General features: G+C 36.1%; 1 protein-coding gene across 2 annotated transcripts in view; it reads left to right on the forward strand.

The window, feature by feature from the left end:
* Positions 1 to 8,041: 8,041 nt before the first annotated feature.
* Positions 8,042 to 26,758, forward strand: part of nek7 (NIMA-related kinase 7) — a 67,842-nt gene continuing 49,125 nt past the window's right edge. Inside the window, exon 1 of one of the 2 annotated variants that reach the window (XM_078945895.1) lies at positions 8,042 to 8,199. The gene's annotated coding sequence lies outside the window, so the exon portion shown is untranslated. Of the gene's footprint in view, positions 8,200 to 8,755; positions 9,065 to 26,758 lie in introns of those variants that run through there. The other variant, XM_023954265.2, reaches the window with a different exon arrangement.

A 26,758-nucleotide genomic window follows, 5' to 3' on the forward strand; every position in this document is an offset into this window, starting at 1 on the left:
CCACTGGAAAAATATAAGATTTAACCCTGTTTGTTATTGACTTCCAGCTAAACGTAAAACATCCATGGTTTCTAAATTTATTACTGTGGATAATATTAAAAACAGAGTTTTCATTTGAACATCTGCATAACTTTAAGCTCCATTTTTCATTCAGATCTACACCTCCATTTATTTAAAATAAAAGTCATGCACACATAATTGCTTTTATTTTATTTTTTAAAAATTGGGTGTACAAGTTTGAGTATACCAGCTGCCATATGAGTAACAAAAATTTATGGGTGTCATAATAGTTGGAAAGAGTGTGGGGAGGAAACAGAAAAAAAAGAAGGAAATGAGGGAGAGAGAAAGAGAGACCAAAGCCACATGGAGACTGGTGAGCAGGCTGGTGTTGAATTCCAAAAATGTGGGAAACAGCAAACACTTCAGTCAGTCCAAGAGGAAACCTCAGTCGCCAGGGTGCCTGTGTGCGCTGTGGCAGCAGGGCTGTGTTCCACCGTCTGATGGGAGGAAAGTGGGCAGGTTGACACCACAGAGCTACGGGAAGCCCGGCTGCAGCGGAAACACAAACAAACACAGCCTTCCACGCATTCCTTCAGAGCTGCTGGATGAAAATTCTGGACATCGCGGGTCTTGTGTTGACAAGAAATGCAGGGCTTCTCTGTTTCTGACTGAAATGCAACTTACCTATTGGATTGTGTATGCATACACACAAACATCCACACACATATACAGAATTGATATATATTAGGAGTGTAACAATTCATTTGAACAATTATTTGATTCATATAAAAATTTGTTGTTGACGATACTGTTCATAGTAGATATCATTTCATTTTAAAACAATCCAATTCAGTTCACTGACTTAATATTGATCCAGAACATCTTTAGCCAAGACTTTAACCAGTGTGACTCAGAGATAAATACCTTAGTTCTGAACAGTGTAAGTGACGATTTCCAGTATTCTTGTATTTCTTGCAATATAATTAAGTGTAAATTAAAAATGTGGACAAACAACTAAATGTGAATTAACGGCAAATCCGTTCACATTTTTGTTTCCTTAAGTACAACCCACTGTTATTTTTCCACATCCAAATATATCCAAATATTGTTAGAACATTCTTCCACACTGTATATTCCCATGTCTTTGCTAAATTCACATTAGACGGTAATGATGGCACTGATGACATCATAATTTTCTGTGTTGTCCACTGTGATGCACTTGGTTGTTTTTTACGTTATAGTAAAATAAACTTACTGTGTCTTAATCCAAATGAGATTTTCAAATATCGATTTTGATCAATTTATTTAATTTTATTCTGAACTGAGATTATAAAGGTACAAGTTGATTCACATAACAACTTACCTCAGACAAATCTATCTAGTTGGATTGTAGGAATACAATAAAATAACATGTATATCAATTCATCTATATATATTTATGAGTATTAATTGACTTAATATATATACAAATTGAATCTGATATCAGCCTTCTTGTCAGCAAGTTGATTTAGCCAGTCCAGCTATTTCTTATATAAGTCGTCCGAGAGGTGAAATAAATCAACTGAATTTCTAACATTCTGGTGTTTATGTGCAAAAACATGTTGTTAATGTAAAGAAATGCTGTTGTACTGACTGGTGTTGGATGTAACAAATCTTTCCGAATATCACAAAAGGACATCAGCGCAGCAACAGGTAAGAAAAGAGACCTTTCTGTCAGCTCACATCTCTCCCTTTTCTTTTATCTCGTCCTCCAGTTGCAGAAAACGACAGCTGTGCAATCTGACCAAAACATTGCTGACAACACAACATATTTTCTGTCATGTGGGAACTTTCTTTATAAAACTTGGGGGATTTTGACAAATGTGAGACAGGGGAAAGAAAACAAGGCTTCAGAAAAAGCATTTCGAACAGAAGCCGAAAGCTAATCCAAAAGTTTTCAAGCTTTCATTTTTCTCTTATGGAATTTACCAACATAGAGACATTCAAGATATTTAAGACATTAAATTGAGGTTTGACTGTCTTTGGGAGCCCTTTGGGGATCATTTACAGCATATCATAAATGTAAATAGGTAGAAAGTGTAGCTGCAGTTTATTTCAGATTTTAGTTTCCCTGGGTTGGGTTCTTCCCCTGCCTTCACATTTTCACTGACTGCACAGGAAAGTTGCAAGATTGGCAAGTTTTGTTTTTGTTTACATCCACATTCATTTGCAATTATCTGCAAATCTGGGAGAGATGCAACAAGTGGATGGGCATACAACAAGTCATTCTCACTGTCACCAAAAAAAGGAAAATTAGGCTATTCTAAGAAAAATGTGATTCTTCAAGTATACTGTATGAATTTGCAAGGTCACACATACATGATCACACATTATATATATACACATTCACACAGAGTGACAGGAGAAAGGTTACAAACAAAGTATGGAATGATCACTGAGGCGTAGAGCACATCTGCAGTTTACATGCTGATCAGACAGTGTTGTTTGTGTGAGCGTTTATGGGAGTGTGATATTCAGCCAGTTCCGCCTCAGTTCCCTCCTCTGGTTGCCAGGTGCCTCTTTAACCTCACCTCACACACCATCCACCCTGCTAACTCAAATACATTCACAGGACAAAAAGGACACGCACACCGATGCTGACAGACAGATGTGAGAGAGGTGACAGTGTGAATGAGGCACAGCTCCAATGCTCTGTGCTTGCTTGTGTGTGTGAGACTGAGGCCTGCCCCTCTGGATGATGCACAGCAGGTGGAGAGATCCTCTGCTTTGGGTGTGTGCCAAGAGAAGTAACACACTAACAAATGGATTTTGTGTGTGTGTGTGCCGACAAACGAAGCAACCACTGAGAAACAGATTTCATAAAGTGATCCAGACAGAAAAAATATGCCAGTTTTGTCCTTCACATTATCACAAACTATCTCTCCTGTGCCTCATTTGTGCGGTGCTCTCTGCATGCCATAAATCCTTTATTTCTCTGTTGTGCTGTTATTCTGTATTTACATCAATTTGTTATTTGACAGCTCACATCTAGACAACCTTGAAAGGGCTGCGATCAAGGCTGATAACTACTGGTTGCAATTGCACTTTGAAGACAAATAACATTAATTAGTGAATGGTGCAGAATCACATGAATGCTGTCTCTGTATTGGGCTGGGTTTAAGCAGAAACAGAAAGAGGAAGAGAGAAAGATGACATTTCATACATATTTCCACCTGTAATCCTCTTCTCAATTCCTGTGATAGCTGTACTCTGTGAGAAACATAAACAGGAAGCTCATCTGCATTGATACGGCATGTTTCAGGTTGTGACAGGTCATCTTTGTACTGGAGGAGTGTAACCTCTCAGTTCTTACTAAACCTTGAGGATGCACGCAGCTCCTCTCCCCTCCATCTGCTGGTCTCTATGATGTCTGCGCCTGATCACAGGGGCTTTGACTGCAGCTTCTGTCTTTACCACGTTGCAGACATACCTAACCCCTGAGCCAAATCAACAACACAGGAAAATAAAATGACATGTGTGAAAACACCAATCTCTTTTTTTGCTTTTAGAATGTTTAAAATATGACTTTAGCTTCAGGCTGTAATAAAAATTCCATATATTTTCAACAGAATGCTATAAAAGGAATTACTTAGATTTTGGAATTCAATGTGAACAAGAACCAAATCCTCCAGAAATGGAGGTTAGGTAATATGTCTAAAAATTATGCAAAGTAAATGGCCAATTCATGCTTTGTTTAATGTCCCAAGCATGATTTACAGCAACCTTTGCTTAATGCATTTCTGGGGTCTTAAATTACAGAATCAGAGATAAATATCAATAAAGCTCAATTTCTTGTCTGTATAAACTCAGCCATTAAAATGCCTGTGTTCCCCCATGAGGAACAACCTTTAGTACCTTGGATTCTTGGAAGCAACACTGTGGGACAAAGACAGACGCCAACCATATTCATATTCTAAAACATTCCCAAATCTCAGTGAGATCCCATCTTTTAAATAAACACTATCTACCAAAGAACACACCAAAAAGTTTGCAATTGGCTTAAAGTTCTAGATCAGAGAAGAATATTACTTTAAGAACAATAGAAATCCAACACGATTATTGAATAGCTTTTTAAAAAGAAAAGGCGCTGAGGCATGCGCCCTGAGAAAGAAAATTTCTGGGTGCAGCTCCTCCTGCAGAGTGATGCATTACTTTTCATCCATCCATCTAATTATTCCCTCAGAAACCTGAAATTTTAAGATACAAAAGACCGTCCCTATCTGTCACTGAGCAGCATTGATCTTATTGAAAGGAAATGTGGGTGTAAAAGAAACTCAATATAACTCATGCCATTAAATTCCACACAGCATTATTCACATACAGAATTGACAGATTTCTGTGAGACGTTTCTTTTAATCTTCAACTGTTGTTGAAGGAGAAAAAAAGATTGGAGGGTGGAGATGGTGGGGGATCCCACACTCTAGGCATCTCTCCGTTTTCCATATTTGCAGTGAGGTTAACAAAAATACCTCTTGAAGTGTGGAGACGGAAAAAAAAAAACACAACCCCAGGTAACTTGTTGATTATTAACAATGAGGAAGGGAAGAAGGCAGATGTGTTTCCTGTGTTTGAATTGTCAGTCTGAAATCTCCACCAAAGCTCTCATCAAAGCGAAGCGGATCAGCTCTGATTGGCCTTGCTGTCCACGTGAGCCAGTGCTCACTTTGCTGAAACTCTAAACATCACCAATTAGAGAATATGCAACTCACAGACTGGGAATGAGGATGGAAAGCATGGTTGTATGTGCGCAGCAGATTACATTAAGAAAAGTCAAGTACTTAAATATTCGCTTCTAATTAAACATCCTGTTTAATAATTTAGATATGTAAAGGTAGATCAAGCACTGAGATATTAATTCATAAAAAATATTTTTTAGAAATGACTTATTGGGGGGGGGGGTTAACCCTACAGCCAACTACATCAAAGAATTAACAGACATTTAGCTTTTTTTAATTAAGATGTTTTTTAAAGCCTTTCATGAAATCCCCAAAAAATTTGCTACATTATTTTTTAATGAGATATAGATAGTATCAATTATGATATGTTGGGTGACATGTTAAGTTTTTGCTCAAAACGATGTTCGTTTAAGATGTAACAATAGTGTGTGTTAAGGAAAAAAGCACCTTATTTAGCCAAGGTCTCAAATTTGATACACACATTTTTTAATATGTGTAACTATATTGTAAAAAAGTAGTCAACTTATTAACTTACTTTACTCTCATACAGTCACAAAAGTTAATAACAATAGAAGAGTTACTCTCCCTATATAGTTTTGAAAATTAGCTTAACTTTTCCCATTTAAAAGTGTTTTTGAGATTTCATGGAAGCAGACATTTTAAAATGAGCAGGAAATTCCTCCTACTGCCTCTAGTGGAATGGTAATCTACTGTACTACAGGGCAAAAAACATGGACCAAGTAATATTAATAATAGGATTTTAAATGAAGGTTTGGATCATGCTATTGAGATAAGGGTATCAGAAATGTATATCAGTTATGACACAAATGGTCATATAAGGATAATAATGATCTTTATGGTGGGTCAACACTGGCTCCAATGGACAAGCACAGAGAAGCAGTGATTAGTAAATATAAATTTAGCAGATGATGTTTTTTTTATAATGTTAATGAGTTCTTACATCATTGGAGAAGAACTTCAAACCCTCAGATTGTTGAGGTTTGTGTTTATTAATGCAGAACCTGAGCTGGACTTTAACAGTACTGTTGCAAGAACTTGGCACTTTTCATTTTAAGTCATTTTCTAGAAGATTCACAGATTTGTGTGGATCATCGCCTGTTTGTTTTTCTTTTTAAATCATTGACCTTAGGATTAATACCATATTATTTATAGGTGCAGGATTTGGAGTTCACACTTTTCAAGAGCTTCCTGGACCATTTTTATGCTTTCATCTTTTAGATGAAGAAGAAAAAGAAAAGATGTCAACAGATACTGTAAAGGTTAAAGTACTCTGAAGTTGACATCATTTAAGAGTGACTAAAAAGGAGCAAAAACTGTACTTTTAAATGATGAAACAAAAATGTTTTTTGTGAGTTGGAAACTTAAAGGTCAATGTGGAAAATATTAATCCAAATTGCATCTGTTACAGTATGAACTATTTTACAGTATGCTATAGGAGGTGAATATAAATGAATAAATATTGAGTCATACATGCAAGTTTTATTGCAACATAGTGCTCTGCCCTCTGCATGACATTTTCTGCAGAATCCTCAATATTTTAGATTGCAATTCTATTTCTAAAACTTTTTTGTAGACAAAACTCTATAGAAAACAGCTTACGCTGAAATAAGAGGCAAATACTTCATTCCAGGAAAGAGAAACATTAATTTTGTGAAGCTAAAATTATGATAAAGAGGAATGACAAACAATTAACCAACAAAAATAATGAGTCAAACATCCATCCACTTTTCTGATCCACTATGTCCCTTTTAGGGTCACAGGGTTGCTGGACCCTGTCCTGGTAACTGTTAGACAAAGAATGTGAACAGTAAATAAAGTATTTCATATTTTAAAACTTGGGCTGTTTCTGAATGAGCATTCATTTTTATAACAACACCAATAAAAGAAAATTTAAAATAGCTTTATTTTTCCATCCATCCATTCATCTTCCTCCGTTTATCCGGTACCGGGTCGCGGGGGCAGCAGGCTGAGCAGAGATGCCCAGACTTCCTTCGCCCAGGCCACTTTCTCCAGCTCCTCTGGGGGTACCCCGAGGCGTTCCCAGGCCCGCCTGGGTCTTCCCCGGGGCCTCTGCCCAGTGGGACATGCCCGGAACACCTCTCCAGGGAGGAGCCCAGGAGGCATCCGGACTAGATGCCCGAGCCCCCTCTTTATTTTTGTTTTATTGTATTATTTAAAAAAATGCAAGAATCTTATTTTTAATCTTTAACTATTATTTATTATGCAAGGGGCAGATTCCGATAAGGTGTCCGTTATCAAAATGATAAAATGGCATGGAAGTCTGATTGCGTCAGATGGTTGCTTCCACAAAGTCCATTCATTTCTGATAGTCTCTGATAGTACTCTCCGAAGGAAGGGCATTCTACCGCTTATACCATGATCACTTATGAAAGAAATAAATATTAAATCAATTATTAGTACTTCAGTCTTGTTATTTTCTCTTCTCTTTTTCTCTTCTGCTGCATCCCAGTTTTCAAATTTATCACACTAACCAAACATGTTAGAGGAAACTATAAAATTACTCATGTCTGTACTACTGTCTTACTGTTGTGATAAACTGCATAATAAGGTGTGTCAACCTATGTATTATGGTATTGTAACGACTTTAATCCTTGATCAGACTCTGGAGACGCAGAGGCAGGTTTATTTTTTTGTAAGCATGTGAAAAATATATATAACAAAAAAGACTCATTTTTGAGGCTTGAAACTCATACAATGATTAATGTTAAATTATGCGGTCAACAAAAAATACTAGGACCTGCCCACCCCCTCCATACACAAAACTACAAAAAAACAACCTGCAGGTGCACTATATCTTCTATATCTACTAAATCCACCCCTGATCATGTGACACGTGACAATAATGGCAGTTATAGGTATTAATAAGAAGTCTGTGGTCAATATTTTTGGGATTGCTCAGAAAAGAGTTCCTACTTTTTTATGTGTTAAATTAGAGAACTCTAGACTTGGTGTTTTGTTTTTATTTAATTTTTTTCTTTATTGTTCAGGGTTAAAAAAATACCCCTCGGTAGTTTAAAAGTTAAGCTTGGACGTTGTTTATAATAAGAAAACTTAATAAAGCCACTTTTTAATAATAATAATAATAATACATTTTATTTATAAGGCGCCTTTCTGGGCACTCAAGGTCGTCGCACAGCATGTATACAGTATAAAATACAATAAGCTGTTAAAACAACAACAACAATTTAAATAAATACACAATTAAATAAAATATATATAAAAACATGAAAAGGTCAATGTTAAAGTGAATAGGCCATTTGGAAAAGATGAGTTTTTAGCTTTGATTTGAAATGTGGGAGTGTGTCAGTGTTGCGGAGGTCAGGGGGGAGTGAGTTCCAAAGCCGGGGAGCAGAGCAACTGAATGCCCGGCTCCCCATGGTGACAAGACGGGCAGAAGGGACAGAAAACTGGATAGAGGAAGAGGAGCGGAGGCAGCGAGCAGGTATGGAGATATGAAGTTCAAATCTCCATATGGCCTCCTTCATAATGAAGGAGGCCATATGGAGATATGGAGGTGCAAGGTTGTGAAAGGCTTTGATTAATGCGTAGAGCAGGATTTTGTATTGAATGCGGAATGGCCGGGATGGGGAGCCAGTGAAGCTGTTTTTATAATGTATTTTGATTTTTTACTGCACTACATTGTCAGGAATTTAAATGAATATACCTAAAAATTAGTTTTTTACAGCAATTTTTAGGCTAGATTAAAAATAGATGATGATTACATGTGATTACTATTAAATTGCTAAAAAAAAAGTTATTCGTATGAAAGCACAAGTATCAGAACAAAATGGTACATGAGGTCTAGACTTGGAGGTCTTAAGATGCAACATCAGATTTGTAAAAAAAAAACAACCAAATTGTTGTATTATTTAAATGTGGAAAGAGCGTAACACCTACATATTAGCAATAGCAATTATAGGATTGATTGAAGAAACCAACAAATAAATAAACTAAGCATAGTTCTTAAATCTCGCGGTATTTGACATCTTCCCTCCTCTGGGCTTCGGGAATGCTGGGTTGTTTACATTGCTGACTCTCGGGTCACAAGTATGAGCCGTGTGGTGGTGAGGGGCCTTCCACACAAGTGTCTGCCTGAAATCACGTCTCGACTGACTTCGTAGCACACGCGCTCCATGTGAGGAGACGGAGCATAAAACCAAGTGCGACTTGCCACACAAGACCCACCTTTTGGTTCCGACCTTGGGAAGAAAGAAAAAGTCATCCAACAGTAGTAGCGTCCTGAGTGACCATAGAAAACTCGTAGCGTGAAGGAGGGATAGCTTAGCAACTGAGAGTCCGACTTCCTGGTGAGTACAGTCTAGAGCTGACAGTAATAAAACTTGGCCAAACTAGTAAACATTTGTTTGAGAGTTGTTAATTCTTTTGTTATACTTGTAAAAAAACAATATTGTTGATAAAACCCACAAGTGTCAGTGTGTCTTTTATTAAAGTCTGGATTGGGTCCTTAAAAAAAGTTTCCTTGAAGTTTGCTAGCTAGCTTAGCTTGTTAGCTGATTAGCACACCGCTTTGCTAACTTTGAAATAAACAACTGCCTCTGTCGGTGAGTGCTTACACTCTGCACGGTCTCCGCCACAAATTGATTGGTGTTTTGATGCAAGTATATGTCTAACACATGTATTTCATTGCACCCTACAACAAACAACGGAGCCAAATCTGAAATGGAACCATTACAGTACAGTGTCCGCTTATTTCGACAGATGTGTGTTGATGTAGCTTTACTCTCAGTCGTTCGAAGGAAGAACATTATTTGATTTATTTGGACGTACGGTTTGTTAAATAATTGATCAACCCCTCTTTTATCTCTCTCACATACAATAAAACAATTGAAGATGTCTGATTAATTCTATAAACAAAACCTCAGTACAGTCTGACTATCTTCATCTTTGGGAACTAATTGCCTACTAAGCAATTTCAATGTTCATTTTTAATGAGATAATAAGGAAAATTAATTTGAATGCTTGGTGTCAATTTGCCTATCAAATTAAATCAGAACTTGTGACTGGAAATCACATTCATTCAGTGTTTTGGCAGTGAGAACAAGCACTAGTTAATTGTAAATCTCTGGATAAGGAGATAAAGCGAAAAGAAAAGAAAACAAAAAGGTTGCTTTTTGGCAGCTTTTGAGATGTGTTTGGATGATAAGATATCTTAGATCGTAAGAATATATACAGTCAGGACCATAAATATTTGGACAGAGAGACATTCTAATTTAGTTTCTGTACATTACCACAGTGAATTTTAAATAAAACAACTCAGATGTCATTGAAGTGCAGACTTTCAGCTTTTATTCCATGGGTTGAACAACAAGATTGCATAAAAATGTGATAAACTAAAGCATTTTTTTAACACAATCCATTCATTTCATGGGCTCGTAAGTAAGTGGACAAATGAAATGACTGAAAACAAAATGGTCATTACTGATATTTGGTTGAAAACCCTTTGTTGGTAATGACAGCCTGAAGTCTTGAACTCCTGGACATCACCAGATGCTGGGTTTTCTCCTTCTGAATGCTCTGCCAGGCCTTTACTGCAGCGGCTTTCAGTTGCTGTTTGTTTGTGGGCCTTTCTGTCTGAAGTTTAGTCTTCAACAAGTGAAATGCTGCTCAATTGGGTTAAGATCAGGTGACAGACTTGGCCATTCAAGAATATTCCACTTCTTTGCTTGAATGAACTCCTGAGTTGCTTTGGCTGCATGTTTTGGGTCGTTGTCCATCTGTATTATGAAACGCCGCCCAATCAGTTTTTATATATATATATATATATATATATATATATATATATATATATAATTTTTTTTCTTTGTGAATGGATTTATTTAATTTGTATTATATGAATCGAAGCATTAAAACGAGTACCGGTTGTTACACTTCTAGTATAAAAACTCTTAGCATTAACAAAACTCCGTAACTAATTTCTAGATTTTTGTTATCTTCAGCAGAAATAAATTGTTTTAAACCATATTCAAATGTCTTTTGTATTATTCAATTTGTATATTTTAGGTAAAAAGCTAGAGAATTACTCATCATAGAAAAAGTTCACGTTGGGTCATATTTAGACTTGGAGCCGTTTCCCATGGTGCTGTTACTGCCCCTCTCAGCCAAATATTTCAGGCGTCATACTTTTGCACTTGGCTATGCTACAGAGGGATGATTCAGACAAGTGTTAGTGGGAGCTGACATACCTTGTTGACCCAATTATTACTCACTTCTGTGTTGCCACATTTGATCATCATCAGAGACAACAGGCCTCAGTCTGTGAGCATCATCAGGTGATTGAGATGAACACTGGCTGGCCCTGTGAAGTTGATAGTCAAGGAATGTGTCATGAGCGGGATAAGCAGAAACGGATGGCAAATGTTTGTGTCAGCCTCTGTGATGAAGGATTTCTGCCAGTACATCTCCCCTTGAGTTTCAGTGATGGGAGGTGGATTACTTTTGACAGGCTTTGAAAATACTAAATGATTTAACTCTTTTTTTTTTTTGTATTTTTTGTGCTGCTTGGATCTAAGTGGGATGAACAGAAAAGTGGTCCGGTAGAGCAGTAACCCTTAAAAACAAAATAAAGACAGTTATTATTGTTTATATATACAATGTTTCCATATTTTTTTAATGTGCACTTTACCAATGCAAATATTATTTTACTCAATTTTGAAAAAGTCTTTTTTTTTTCTTTCATTTTTTTTTTGCTAAATTCTGCTGGGTTAGTGATTTTATTCTATTGAGGCATTGACAATAAGGGCTAAAGTGCCATTTATATGCCAAAGAAATATATTGCATTTAGAGCAGCAAAACAGTCAGTCTTGCGAGTTTTTATTTGAGCCCTGGAGCTGGCCCTTAAAGGAATAAAGATCAGATGAGACATTTGTCATCTGACCACTTTAACAGTCATCTTGCCTTTGGGTTTCTAGAAAGAACAAAACATTGTTTGCTTTTTTTCGCATTTTTTTTATTTTACAACGCATATTTGAAAGGAGATGTTTCCCTAGGCTTTTTGAGCTACATTTAACACTGTCTTTTGCATGATGTCAAAGCCCTTGCCCAAGTGTGCAGAAACAATCCTGACAAAGGTAGTAGATCACTACATAGGCCAGTCTGGTATAAAGGCTTTGAGGCTGCTTGGTTCATTATAATACAAGTTTTAAAAAAAACAGAGGAAATTATGTGGATTAGTCAAGTAGATTCTTAATTCCCTGGCAGAGTTATGAATTTAATCTTTTCTTCTCCGGTTCAGGGTGGTTAGAGTTTAGACTAAGGTCTCTAGCAATGAGTGTGGGTTGTCTAAATGGCTTTTTGCACTCTTCTCTAGCAACCAGCCTGTCAATATTTTCCATATCCACCTCCCCTCTATCATATGAAGGGTCACTGATGCTTCTTTCAGTAAAATATCCTCGGATAATGCCTCGTGGCTCCTTATGTCATATGAGAGTTGTTAATTTGACTGTGCATTGATGCTTTTCTTTGAAGGGCACAATAGCAGTCTTATGGGGGGAAAAGATTACGGAAATGCACAAAAACAAAAATGCTGACCTCGGACCTGCTTTAGAGATGATGAAGTTCTCTCAGTATCCAGTGTCGGGTTATGTCACGATAACATTGTGTAGTTTATTTCAAAGCAAAGAAAATTAAATTGTCTTTTTTCTTTTTTGGCTCCATATACTTGCTACAAAATGTTTTTTTTATTGAAATCAAAATAAATTTATAAAAGTAATTGAACAATTATCATTAAAGTAAACATTCCATCTAAAATAAAATACCCTTTAAGTAGATAATCAAAGATGAGAGGCTACAAAGAGCAAAAACAACGAGCTTTATCCTCGTATTGTTGGAGCTAAAAGCCTCAAACCGTTTAACAAATTCTAGCACTTTGAGTTGCTGAGATGTGTGATGCAAACGACAGCTGACGCGTTAAGCGGGCTGTCGTTTCCTTGTACGACGAAGAAAATAAGCCTTTCACTCCGATTAACTTTACAATTTAATTTGTTTCTTTTATTATTTACATTATTGAAAGCAGATTTGACTTCTATATGTTTCATTTACCGCACTAGCGGTCAAAAACCTTTTCTCCATCTGGCTGATGCACATCTGTCACCGGTCAGCTAATCTATCTCAATTTATAATAGACTCAAATAATGACAACAGCGACACCGACAGGACATATTATTCAATAGGGCTCCTACACACCAGCCCCTAAATTGTTATACAATTGAATAACAATTTACAAAAACCTTTCAAAAGGAGCTAAACATAGGTTACACTTCTTGTAACAAGCAAATTTTTAATATGAGGCTTTCGATAACATTAGATTTAGTTTGTAGTTTTACAGATCGTACAAGTCCCTTTTTGTCAGAACAAACTTCTAAAACTGTGCCAAGCAGCCAGGAACCTCGGGGAGCTAAAGAGTCCATGATTACAACTATATTCAGAAAAGATCTGCGAGGTCCTTTACTTGCCACCACCATTTTTTGACATACTTCTCCTGCGGTTCAAATATTCCAGGGGGAATAGCAGTTTTTTTTTTTCATGAGAAGAAGATGGTTTGGTGTTAGAGGTTCCAAGTCATTTGGATCATCAGACATTTTGAGTGGAAGATCATTTAGTGTAAAGCTGCTGATGGGTTAAAACTCCATTGTATTCCAGCTTGTGTCATAACTCTTGCAATTTTGTCTTGGTTTAACGCAGACAACTCTCTTTTTAGTTCTTTATTGGCACTGATGAAATTTGTGCCATTATCTGATCTTAGGTGTTTCACTTGTCCTCTTCTGCTAATGAAGCGACGTAAAGCATTGATTCATGCATCTGTTTCCAGAGACGCTGCAACCTCCAAATCCACAGCTCAGCTAGCCATAAAAGTGAAGATAGCACCATTTCGTTTACAGGTTCTTCTTCCTCTTTTCACTTCCACTGGACCAAAGTAATCAACACCTGTGTTGGTGAATGGAGGCAAATCAGGAAGGATACGTTTCTTTGGAAGATCAACCATTTTTTGTTTTTCTGGTCTCCCATGGAACCTTTGACAAAATATACGCTCTGAAAGTACTCGCCTCACCGCAGAGTTAGCATTTGTTATCCAAAATCTTCGTCTTACCTTGGAGAGTGTATGAGCCCGAACACCATGACCAAGACGTAGATCTGTGTTTCAGAATGAGCATAGAGCCGGTGTTGCACCAAAAACTGTGACCTGTCAGATGTTGTGCTGAATCCTCCCGTCCCCTTCCTTTGTTAGAGCTGCAGCTTTAATCTCATTGATGTATGATAACAATAATCATAAACATTATAGAGTTTTCTGGCTGCTTTTTATGATTTAATATAAAACGTAATTACCTGGAAGCAGAATTAGGAAATCTCTATTAAACCTGTTCTTGTTTTCTCAGCACGTTTGAATTTAAGTTTACAGTTAAATGACAATAAACACATGTTCATACCATTTATAAATTACTTTATGCAATTTTATTTTCTTAAAAAATAATCTTTACTGTTATAATTTGGCCGGTAAAAACAAGTTTGGGCGGTAGATTTTTTTAAAATCTAGTTGGTCAGTGACTCAAAAATTAAATTTTGGACCTTGTGGGGAGGTATTTCATTTATTTAAAATCTGACTAAAAACAAAGTAATGTGGATTGTAAATTGTAAATAAACTATGATTCTTAAGCAAAAACAACAACAACAGTTTAACCTACAAGAAGAAATTATGAGAATTTGCTTTTAGTTCCTAGCTAATTCACTGCATGTTGACAAAAATGTCTGCCAATTTTATGTTTGTTCTTTAAAACTTGAATTTTTTCAAATGGAATTGATCAAGCAGTTTAGTGTTCTTTTTTATTTATGCTCTCTTTTGAAACTTGAAGGCTTTTGCTTTAATTTTCAATTTAGTTTGAAATATGAATGACTTTTCTTAGTTATCTGAAAAAAACAAAAACGGTTGCATGTATGTTTAAAATACAATAGGAATAAAATATTGAAATCTTAACAACCTGCTGATGATTCCACATATCTCTCATAAGCAACAGTGTTAAAATTGATAAATATGGATATTTGGTTTATCTCGTGATATATATCGTTATTGCCTAGTATGAAGAAATGGATATCGCGATATAGAAAATCTTTTAATTTGCCTTTGGAAAGGAAAAACGAAATAATCTTATACTTAGAAACATTTTTTTTGCACATTTAAGTCATGCTAGTGGGGTATTTAGTGGATTTTAGCTAATGGAATAACCATGTGATCTGCCTTGTCATCAGTACTGTTGTATTTATATTTATGACTAATTATCATGTCCTGTTAGTCGATTGCAAGTCAATGTTCATTACATTTTGGAAGCAAGTGATTGTCAGTGCTCCTGTGAATTTTCAATAATGTTAGAGGTATTACAATCACAATACTCACAAATATTTTACGTTGACAAAAAACACATACACACAGCGGACTGTGGTCTGAAGTGTAAGTGGTGTTTTGTGTTTGTTTATGTCTATAGCAAACTCATTTTTAGCGGTCCTGGCTCTACCAGACTGGTGAGACACCGTGGCCCTTGACAACATGCACACTAAGTTCAATGAGCCATAAAAGATTTTTTTGCGATTTTTGAAAATGTATTTACCCCTGATATAGGAAACCTAAGAGGAAGCTCCAATTCGATATTGCCATTTAAAGAAAACCACCAAGATTATCCTGGCATCGGGATAGGAAATGTATAATAGTGGAAAGAGAGCAAAATGCTCTCCTTCTCTCTTTAGAATAATCACACGCAAACAGTGCAAATGCCTTAGGATAAACAAACTCTCACAGAATAATTAAAATATGTTGTATGCCATTGTAAACATCACATCAGTCACGGTACACATTTTTCATGACATGTGACAAAAGCAGAACGAGTTTTCACTTTTGAGCTCAAAAGGAGGAGAGTTTTTGAGTTGGTTACCAAGTGTGCTATGGGCATTTTTTCCTAGCTCCTCACTAATAAGCTTTAATATCTCGTGTGGGGTTTGCTGCTGAATAGAGCAAATTTGCCTGAAAACATTTCGTTTGACAAACAGTCTCCTGTACTTTTTTTGTTAAGGGGGTGAAGTTCAAAGTCATCTCTTGAGATCTCTTTGCCATCTCTGTCATCTGTTCTTCATATTGCACAGTTGTTCATATTGCATCCATGATGGTGGTAGATTGGTCTTTTCCACAACTGCCCCAACCCTTCTATGTTATTGATCAATTACTTCATATGAGTGCAAGGCAGAGTTCAGCTCCTGAGCTGTTAGGAGCTGTTAAAGAACCAAACATGGAGCTCTGAGAGAATTAAAAAAAAAAAGTCAGCTTTTGTCTCACGGCCATGCCTGCAATAGGACATCTTACTTCTTAAAGACTACTAGTTTAGACAAGTGTAATCAAGCTAGTATGTTGTTTTTTGTGGCTGTCATCAACTGTATTGCAGTCACTGTGTTTGGCTCTGTCCTGAAATTAGTAGTTTTGTCTGACTTTCTAAAGGATCAAAGAAACTGCTTTTGAGATTTTTGTGTTGTACTTGACAGTAGTCAAATGGGACGTTTTTTGCCCTTTATTATGATGGTTCCCATTAGTTTAGTGGTAGCTAAGGCTAAGTGAAAAAATAGAGGGTGCTTGATGGTTTACATTTTCAAAGGTTTTCTGAACATTTCTATCTTTTTGCAAAAGATAGAAAACAGGTTTTTCCTTGCTACATATCTCTTTTGCAATATTTCAATTGTCCTGACCTACACACAAATCAATTTTCTGATTTACTTTTGAGAACTACAGCTATTCATAAAGTGAAAAAACTTTTCTAAATTTCTGTTACCGTAATTTAAAAATTACTTCTGATCTGTTTTTAGTAAATATTGTTGTGAGTTATAACTAATGTTTGCAAAAAACAAAACAAAAAAGATTGCTGCTGTGCTTCTTTTCTACTCTATTAAGAAATGGTGATTATCTTGGATGTGCAACATTGCTCTAGGGTGTCATGTGACCTCTGTCTTCTGCGTTTCATGTAGACATACACACATGTAAAACTATGAAATATATTGGATTACATGAAATCTCAACATTAGATCATTTCTGCAATGGTTTAAAGGACTGCTGATTCTCCTGTCTACACATCACTTGAAAAATCAGATAAGTCAAGTAATCAGATAATGGTTAAATATTTAGTGTGCATTTGAAAAGACTGTTGAAGGCTTAAATAGTACATCTGTTCCTGGTTTTAATGTAGATTGTTTTGTTTTATGAATTTTTAAAAGTGTTTTATGAAAGTAAGTTCCTCAGGGGACTGCGACAAATGTAATTTAGTTAAATATTTTTGGATGTCACTGTTTTTCAGTTTGTTTTATGCACAACTGTGACCGTTTTAAAATTTACAAGATTTATATAAACACAGAACATGTTCCAGTTTTAGGTGTGCCCCAATATAACATTTTATAAAGGCACATTATTTCATCACTTCAAAGAAAAAATAGATTCTATGTTTTTTCTATTGCACAAGAACATCAAATTGCATCGCTACACTAATATTTTTCTTTACATAAAGGATTTTTTTGGGAGTTTCCCTCTTTTCTCTGATACTTTTTTAGACCTTTTGTTGTTTTCTGACATATTCCATAATTTTTGCATGGAAGACACATTATAACTCCACCCCCCCCATTTGTTTTCTGACTCACAATTTTTCCAAGGTCCCTGGTCTCTCAACTTGGCCTAGGGCTTTGAGGTTGTAGTCAGGGCTTGAGGGCATAAAGGAGTCATAATAAGAGCTCACCTCAATTCCTGCTGCCCAACTTGCCCCCAAGTCCCGTTGTCTTGGTCGCACTCTGTTTCTACATTGTTGGACTATTTTTTTCCTGTCTTTTTCTATCTACCACATTTTTCTGCCGAAACAAGAACACCTTCATGTGTCAGACTTTCATATGTTTCTATGTCTTTTCCCTATGGACTCCCCATCTTTTTCATCTTGTTTAAGAACATCTTTACTTTTTTAGACTGAATTTAAGGTTTTGTGTTGAGCCTACATAGAGTTCTTTGTAAGGTGTTCGTATTTATGAGTGTGTGTTAGTGCTTTCATCACTCAGTGAAGTACCAAATGGTGGTTAGTGCTCTTGTTATAGTCATAAGTGATTCTAATGGAGCATCCTAACTCTAAGCCAAGCATTTATATTGTTTGGTTTGAAAAAACCACATCTACGGTAATCATTTAAAAAAAAGACTTACCGGTATGTTTTTTGTGTTCATCTAAAGAACTAAATATATATTTACAGTCAGATCAAGTAACAATTTGCTGTATTTCTTAGTGTGATGCAGTTTCTTTCCTCTGCACGACTTTGATTTAGTGCATATTCTTTAAAAACACACTCTGAACCTCTGATATCAGGAAATCCAAGTGCCAGTGTTGGTTGTTCCAACATTTATTATGTCACTGGATGTGCTGATTGGGAGGAACTCAAAGTCACAAGGAGATTCAAAGAGCCTGCTCTTCTGGCACCCCTGTAAATATAAAATGCGATCATGGGAGCTAAACCTGTGCTTAAACTGTTTTCCAACATGCAAATTCTGCAAAATTTTTATTTTGTACCTGTTAAGTATAAGGTTAAGTCATTTATTGCGGAACTCTAGAAGTGTCTTTAGGATTGTGATGGATGCCCAAAAATATATCAAAAGGCAGTGGGTGCAACTGGTTTTTACCAAGCAAACATGAAGCTGTACAGATTTGGTTTTTTCGCAGTTCTTTACAGGGCACAGTTTTGTAAAAGTTAGCTAGTATGAAAGCTGCAATTGCCATGAAACAACTTCTTGGACTGTAGATTGCTTTAGGTGGTTTTAAGTCTACTGGAATGACAAAATTATGCATCTTTTTTTGAGAAATTATGTTTGTTATGAAAGTACTCCTGAATTACAGGAGTACTTTCTACCTTACAGTAATCTTACAGTATTACTGAATTACAATATTTTTTGAGTCGCTGCAAACATGAATGCTGTCTGAAAAATACAAGGTTAATTTTAGATAGTGTTAGAACAGCATGCTTGGTCTCCATATGTTCAGCAACTAAAAAGGTTTTATTTGTAGACTTGGAATAGAATAGAACTTTATTCATCCCACAACGGGGAAATTGATTAATCAATCTGCCCTGAAGTATTGATTCAGTTATAAATACAAACAGGGGGACAAAAATGCAAAGAAGGGTAGTCACAACACTCCAATAGGAGTTTGTTAAAATATTGTGTTGTAATTCTTGAGGAAATAAATCATCCTTTGTGGTAAGCAGGATCCAGTGATTACGTAGAATACACTCTTGATTTGGTGCAGCACCATAACTCGCTTGTCTCTTCTCTTTTGGGGGGTCTTGTCTACTGTGAGTTTTCCCTGTAGCTTTGTCCCTCCTGCTTCGCCTGGCCCACTATCAGGAGGGCAGGCAGCCTGATTCCCTCGCAGCTGCAGGAAGCTTTAGCAGCAGGGGTTGGGCCTGTATGGCGCTCCTGGCTTGTTCTGTTAGAAGTGCTGCCAAGCCAAGGACGAGAGATCTCAGCCAGTGTGGTACTGGGGCACCAAATAAAAATATTTTACTGGTGTATGATAATACACACTAAGATACATTGGACATGCATTCCTTGCATGGAGCCTGAATGACCACATTGTTTTACAACGCGAAGTACATAAAAAGTGGTTAAACTCTAAATGAAAAAAGAAATACAGTTAAAAAGTAGTTCTATTTGTCTTATGGTGCAGGAACTGGACTTATGAGTTGAGCAGAGAAGTGGGCTGGTCTGATATTGAATTGGTTGGTAAGGTGACTGATTTGGTGCTTTGCTGTGTTTACAGCAAAGTAATCCAATGCTCCCATACTGTGAAAGCCTGGCTGGGTTCCCAACCAGTTCTGGCTTGTCAGTTTAATGGTGAATATTTAACATTGCGCCACACTGCGAGGCTGGGCTGTTAACAGCAGTCAGCAAGAAGCACTGCAGTAAAGGCTTGCATGTGCTGGGACTGGGTTATGAAGCCCATCTAAAACCAACTGAAAAGCAGGAAGCACACCTTGAAGTTCTGATTTTAGAAGAAGGCAGATGGCATGGGCTGGTTGGTGTCACACTGAAGAGAGAGAGGAAAAAAAGGAGAAACACCAGAATTCCCTGATGAAAGCATCTCCCACTTGCTTTGAACCGTAAGTCTGTCGTGGTTGGAGTCTGCTATGTGGCTCCAGGTCAAACTGTGATACGCAACTCCTGGAATTTGTGCTTTTCAAGTTTTTCATGTTCAGATCGTCAGAGGAGAAAAATGGTATGAGTGTTGTGAAGGGGGATTCAGACCTCATAAATATTAATATTAAAATGTGTAAAAAGGGTAGGGAAGGCCTCTCTGGTTTTTGCTTTCAACCTATATGGGGCAATTTCTGTCATTTTTTCTGTTTTGTTTTTCCTTATTGCTTTATGTGTCTGTTTTTCGCTAATTTTGGCAATAGACAATTATTTTCAGAATACCAGTTTGATTTTTGCTTAATCTTTATTTTTTCTCCTGAACATTTTTTACATTTCCAATATTCCACAATATATAAAACATCATAGCTCTGAACATGCTTAAAAAACAGATTGAAAGAGAATGGTTTAAATAGTTTTTTTAAGTGAGGCGCCTGGCTATAAAATTATTTTTTAGTTTGTTTCGCATAGTTTGAATACTTACTACAATAATTTCCTTAACTCTGGGTTATAGGCATCAATTTTTAAATAATGTCTTTCAATGTGAGAGCATAGAAAACTGTATTTATTAGAAACCAAAAAAGGAGTTTAAAAATGCTGACCCATCTTGTCTCTGTTTTCACCTCACTTCTCACACGAGTTTTTAGTTGTTTCAGCAAAAACCAGCAGCCAATCTCCTCAGGATTGTGTTTTACCTTAAAAGTAAAATTAACAGATTTTCTTTTGGATTCCCTTTTTTTAATCTTTTTTTTAAAAATAGTTCTGAAGTGTAAAGTTTTAACGCTTTGCTGTAGTTCTTAAGTTGACAAAATGTGAAATTTAATTATATATATTTTTTTATATATTGGCCTTTAATTTCAAATAGGTGTCTTTATTCAAAACAGCAATGTGCAAACAGCTTTACAGTGCATTCATAGTTTTTGTGGGAAGTTCCAACACGTCAGCTGGTACTAAAATATATTTAGAGCCCTTGTTCTTTTTTAGGAACTATGCAAAACTTGAGTGATCCAAATCCCCCTTTTTACTCTGTATGAATTCTTTTTTTGCTTAAATTATAGCTTTTGATGAATACTTTTCTGAGTAATTTATCTTTAGTGAGGCTTAATTAAACACCCAATGTTATTAAACAGATCAAACATTAAACATTTCATTGTTTGGACAAACCATTAACTGCATTTTTGTTTTGCCCTCCAAAGCTCCATGTTACACATGCATTGTGAATAACATGTTGATTTCCTCAAATGTAATGGCTTGAAAATAAAAATAAAAATTTCACAAAAATGTTGTAAATTAAAGGCAGAGTCCGGTTTTTGTGCTGGGGTGGTGGAACAGGTCTGACATCTCTCCTGAACTGAAAAAGGAAATCCCTGTAGGCGTTGAGCTGAGGGGATTGAATAAAGGTGAAGGAAGGAAATTCAGAGCGGTGTAACCCCTTAGGGGTGACGTTATTCTCTCATCGCCAGCTACACACGGGCACAAACACACAGACTTGAAACCTGGGAGGCTCGTTCAGTGTGTCAGATAATGCACTCATCCAGAAAAGGATGAAGGACTGAAGGATAAAAATTAACATTAAAAGCTTCATATGTGCATACCTATATAGGTGCTTCAAATAAATGTGCCGTTAGTATTTGTTTTCTTCCTGTTTAATTTGTGTTTTTTAAATTTGAGAAAATTTTTGCTTACACTTGCATCCCTTGCATCACTTTTTTCACTTTTCAGTTCTCTACAAACTTACATATTGTTGTTATTATTTAATGGTCATTTCAAAGCACAGCACAGCATGCCATTAAATTATTTAGCTTTTTAGACTTAATTTTGTAGAAAACAACATTTTAGAGGCTGTAATGCTCTGATTGAGCTGCATTGCTCTTGATCTGTTTGGAGAATTGTATTTTTTTAATTGTATTTTTTTAAGTGCACAACACCTAGCAGAATCTCTATAGGAGCCCATTTACAGAGGCTGGATTCCAACCAGATCCAGAGCAGAACTGGACTTTATGGAAGCCATGTTTTTTGTTTACCCAAAGTTGGCCTTTTTTTAATTCCTTTATCTGTATTCAGTCATCTGTTTGCTAAATGTATAATGTTTTTCTCTTACATGAATTCCATTTTTTATAGTTTGGTCGCATGACACACTAAACGTCTACTAACCAACAAAGCATAAAACAGTGCATTTCATATAAAAAGACTCGATTAGATGAGACTTTCAACAGGAGCTCTTGGACCTTACATTAGCAGTTAGCTATGTAATGACACATGCCTGGAAACAGCTCCTCTCATATTACTAATGATTTGGACATCTTGTGCTTGTCATTTCCTCTTAGAAACATTTCTACGTTAACATAAGGTAACTGTACAAAGTTATTTAAGGAGCGTGGGAAAACCTGCTTAAGGCTGTACAAGAAACCTTGGTTTGTGTTTTGGGAGAGCTAACTGCATTCAGCAGATGTTTCTGTTTTAGGACTTTTTTCTTCTTCATGGATTAGAAACTCAAAAAAATAAAGTACCGGTACCATGTTTTGCAATCAACATAAATCAGTTAACATCGTCCTCCCTTGTAGTCCAGTCTTAGTTGAACCTTTTTTTTTATATATAATTTTTATAACGTTATTGTGCCTGTAAAGTAGGACGAAGATCTTTCAGTAGAATTGGATGCTGTGCTTTTCTACTGTTGGAGTAGAACTGTACTGAACTCCAGGGTCGTACACTCCTTCACACAGCTTGCTCATTGACACACTCGAATAGTTTTTCTACGGATCACACAGCTGTCTTTAATGCAGCTGTATTTTTAGGCCCTCTGCCCACATGATTCTTTTTACCTACACAGTCAGCAATTTGTCTGTGTACCTTTTCCTTTTAAATACCTATGATTGACAGTATAAATTGATTGTAGCTAGTAACGAGTGAAAAGAAAAGAAAACAGATGTTTTGCTCGCAGTCCTTTTTGACTGGTACCTTGGTTGTTTGTCACTCTCCTTTTGTCATTGAAATTAGAGTTTATCTTTTACAAGTTGGAGTGGTATGTTTTTGTTTTTCAAGTGATTATTAGCATCCTCCTTGGCTGCCATCTCTGCTCGACGAAATGAGCACATCAAACAACATTTTACGCTAACGAAGTACTGTGGGCTGGCCGGCTCCGGCTTTTTACTGTGAGACACCTGCTTAACTGACAAACTGGCAACAAAGAGATCCCTCCCCACGAGAGCTGTCAGTGCCGCAGTTGAGTGGTTTGGACAATATAGAGCTGAGAGGTGGCCTGGGCTTTTAGCCACGTGCCGATTTGTGTCAAACACACAGCAACAGGGGGACGACATGAAGGACAGAGGAAGGACAATAGCCTGAATGACAAGAGCGAGGAAAGGGCTGGCACCTGTTTGTACTTCAGGTTTCGTCTCAGTAGTGGACACTATTGCTTTGCACATTTATTGAAGATGGAGTAAATATTAAGGTGCAAGACGAGACAAATGTGCAGGTGTGCTTGTACAGAAAAACAGAGGAGATCTTGGTGTCTATGGGATGAGCCGTATGCAGAGGATCCATATTGTAGAGGGTAAAATAGAGTCATGCTGAAGTTCTTTGGATGTACAGGTGATAAACCTGGTTAAGTTCATCAAGCAAGCTAATTTCAGATTTCAACATAAAGAAAAGTTATCATTAACTCTTGAAATCTCAGGGTAAAATGTGGAAAAATCATCATAAATAGTTTTTCCACTTTAAGAAAAAGAATTCCTGTTTTTCTGTAATTTTGAAAAACAAATATAAAGCCTCTGTTGTTTAGAAGCTTTTTGCCAAACTGTTCTTTGGAGTTAAATGAGCATGGTTTTCTCCTCAGCCATCATTCTCAACATAAGGTTGCAATTCTTTTGTTTAGAAACTGTTTATAACTGCTTGTTTTTAAAGAATTACTTCTATTTATGTTTTAATCTCTTTTGGACGTACATTCTTTCATCATTTCTATTATTATTTTCAGATACTTTCATCACCTTTATATCTCATTTTTACTCTCTAAATCTTTTATTTTGAGTGCCAAATAGTATCTTGTAAGGAAATTAACCTAAATGAGATGAGTGTCACTCTTATTTTTATTGGTATTTTCTCAATTTTCTATTTACTTTTTCATTCATATTTTATTTCCTCTTTTTCTATGGATCCTTTTGTGTTTGAGATCCTGTGTTTATGAGATCCTGACATTGAGTTGATTCCTGATTAAGAACCCAGTCTTTTACAATCCTGATTAGTTGAACTGAACTGCTTGCCTGTCTTGTTTTGCACAGTTAATTTTAAAGATGTTTCCTAATTGCAGCTTTCCTCCTAAAAAAAATTTCTTTTCTTCATTTTCTATTCTGTTAATTCTTGAACAAGCTTACTTGTAGACCTAAAAAAATAGCTCACACGCGGAAGTGTAATTGGTCCTCTCCCTTTACTCTTTCTCTCAGCCCAATTCGTAAAAGGACTTCTGCATTTGGGGTAATGATTTTGAATAGTGATTAGAATAAATTGAAAAGTTTGCCACTTCTGTCGAATCTGAAACTCTCCATCATTAGATGTTACTTTCCTCTTTCCCCTTTTTTGGGTTTCACCGCTAGTTAGGAAGGGGTTTGAGAGGAAGCCTGGGGTTGACTTTTATCAGCACATGCTCAAAGCTTTTCCATTTCTTGTAATCATGGACACCACTCTTACAGTTCTTTCTCTGTCATCTTGTGCCTTCTGAAAGGTGTCTTTGATTCTTATATACCATACACACAGGTCAGATGGGTCAATATTCATATTTACCTTATTTTCTATAGCTTATCGCATCTCTTTACTCTTTTATACCTGATATTAATGTGCTTACATTTATTATCTTAATGCAGAAAAGGAAATTTACCTCCATTCTCTTTAATAACTCTTTTTTTTAAATCTGTCTTCAAATAAATTATTTAAAACACAGGAAGTGAGGATTAAAGAAGCGGTATAAAGTTTCCCTCTGGAGCATCAGGTTCGAAAAGCTTTTTTTCTTCTTGTCATCTGGAACTTTTGTTTCTGCATCCAGTACCTTTGCAAGGGTGCAGAGTCAGTTTATTAGTGCATATTTTTATTGTAAAAACCATAATACTCATTGTAAAAGAGTTGGTCTCTTTGCAATCCTCACTTATTTTTAATATTTGCATACTTGATTAAAATATTACCCTTTAAACAGAAATTTTGTCATTTCACCCTAATAAACTTTATTTTTTTAATTCTAGAAAAGAGAGTTTAAAATCTGTTTTGACTAAAAAAAAGTTTGATGTGGAAAAAGTACTCAACATTCAACGATGAGATGTCTACATTGAGGGCAAGTGTGCAACGCAGTTGTTATCTAATCTATTTGGAAAAAAAAAGAATCAATATAGTAGTGATATAATTATGCCCTTATAAAGTGTTAAATGTATTTAACACTTTATAATCAACAAATTGTGAATTTATTACCGATAGAAAATAACAGCCAGTAAAAATAAGAAATAAACCTCATTTATGATACAGTGGGTGAATGCTCATCGTGTTTGGTGTCCAAACATGTTCTGCAGAATAAACAGTCTTAGTAGCTTTTTTCAGTGCATAATTTCAAACTCACTCTGTTGCATACAAATACAAATGAGGGTCTCTGTAGCCACTATTTTTCCCTGGCAGAACACAAAAATGTTGACAAAGTATTATGCTGTTCTTCATCTGCTGTTTGCAATGTTCTGGCATCTTTATTGGTTTGTTATGGGTGTATTACACCTCTGGTGCCTTTCTTGCTTACATTGAGAAGCGAGTGTCACTTTAAAATGCAGCCCAAGTGCTAACTTTAAACTGACTTATGACGGATTCCTCAGTTTTCAGTTTTATGTTCATGAATAAAATTGGTGTGAAAGTGGAATCTGCAGAGTCCTTGTTATCATTTTTAGCATTATTATTGAAAATATCTATCTTTAGTTGGCTGTAAACTATTAAAATTTGCATACATCTCAATAAATCTTGTGCTTGACAACTAAAAGTTCACTTGAGTCTGTCTCTCTGCCTGTCACGCTGCTGTGGTTGGAAAATCCTGTGTTCCTTCATTGTACAACACTTGATATTGTTTGTTTTTTACCACATGAATAATGCCTGTCTGATATCTCCTTTCATTACATTCGCTGGTACTATTGAATAGACCATTTAATAATTAAGAGATGACTGGTTGATGTAAAGATCCTCAAATGTCATTACTTTGACAGAAAAACTATTTTTATGTATTGATCTTTTATTTTAAAATCCTGGACCTTATATCCAATTTACGAGAGGTTGTACATACTTCTTTCTTTTAATTAAATATGTTAAAAATGTGCAGTACACATCTTTGTATCTGGATTACACATGGTTACTGGTGCAGCTTTTAGGTTTAGCAAGTTTTGCAGTTTTGCAGCTTTCACAAAACATTATTCACTGCTTGCTCCTCCATATGTTGTGTAATATACAAGCTAAAAAGTTATTTTCTTAACAGTATAGTATCTTACGGCATAAGATATCCCCCATGTAGAGTCAACCATGTAAGAAACTGGAATTATGTTAATTTCATTTGTAAAATCGTGTTTTGCGTTATTCCTTTTCTTTAACAAAAAGGCATGAATTATTTATTTGGGTAACAGTTTTTCTTCATGCCGCAGATCTCTTCCAGAGTTAAACAACCGGCTGTAATGTATGTCTTGTGAAACTGGCTTCATCTGGGCTTAATGCCAAAGCACACAGTTGAGCAGAATTGAAGCATGCACCCATTTTCAACTCACCTGTCTGTAGTGCTTTAAAAGAGGAACATTTA

The sequence above is a fragment of the Oryzias latipes genome, chromosome 4, assembly GCF_053564925.1.
Source record: "Oryzias latipes strain Hd-rR chromosome 4, Olatipes_Hd-rR_3.1".
Lineage (NCBI taxonomy): Eukaryota > Metazoa > Chordata > Actinopteri > Beloniformes > Adrianichthyidae > Oryzias > Oryzias latipes.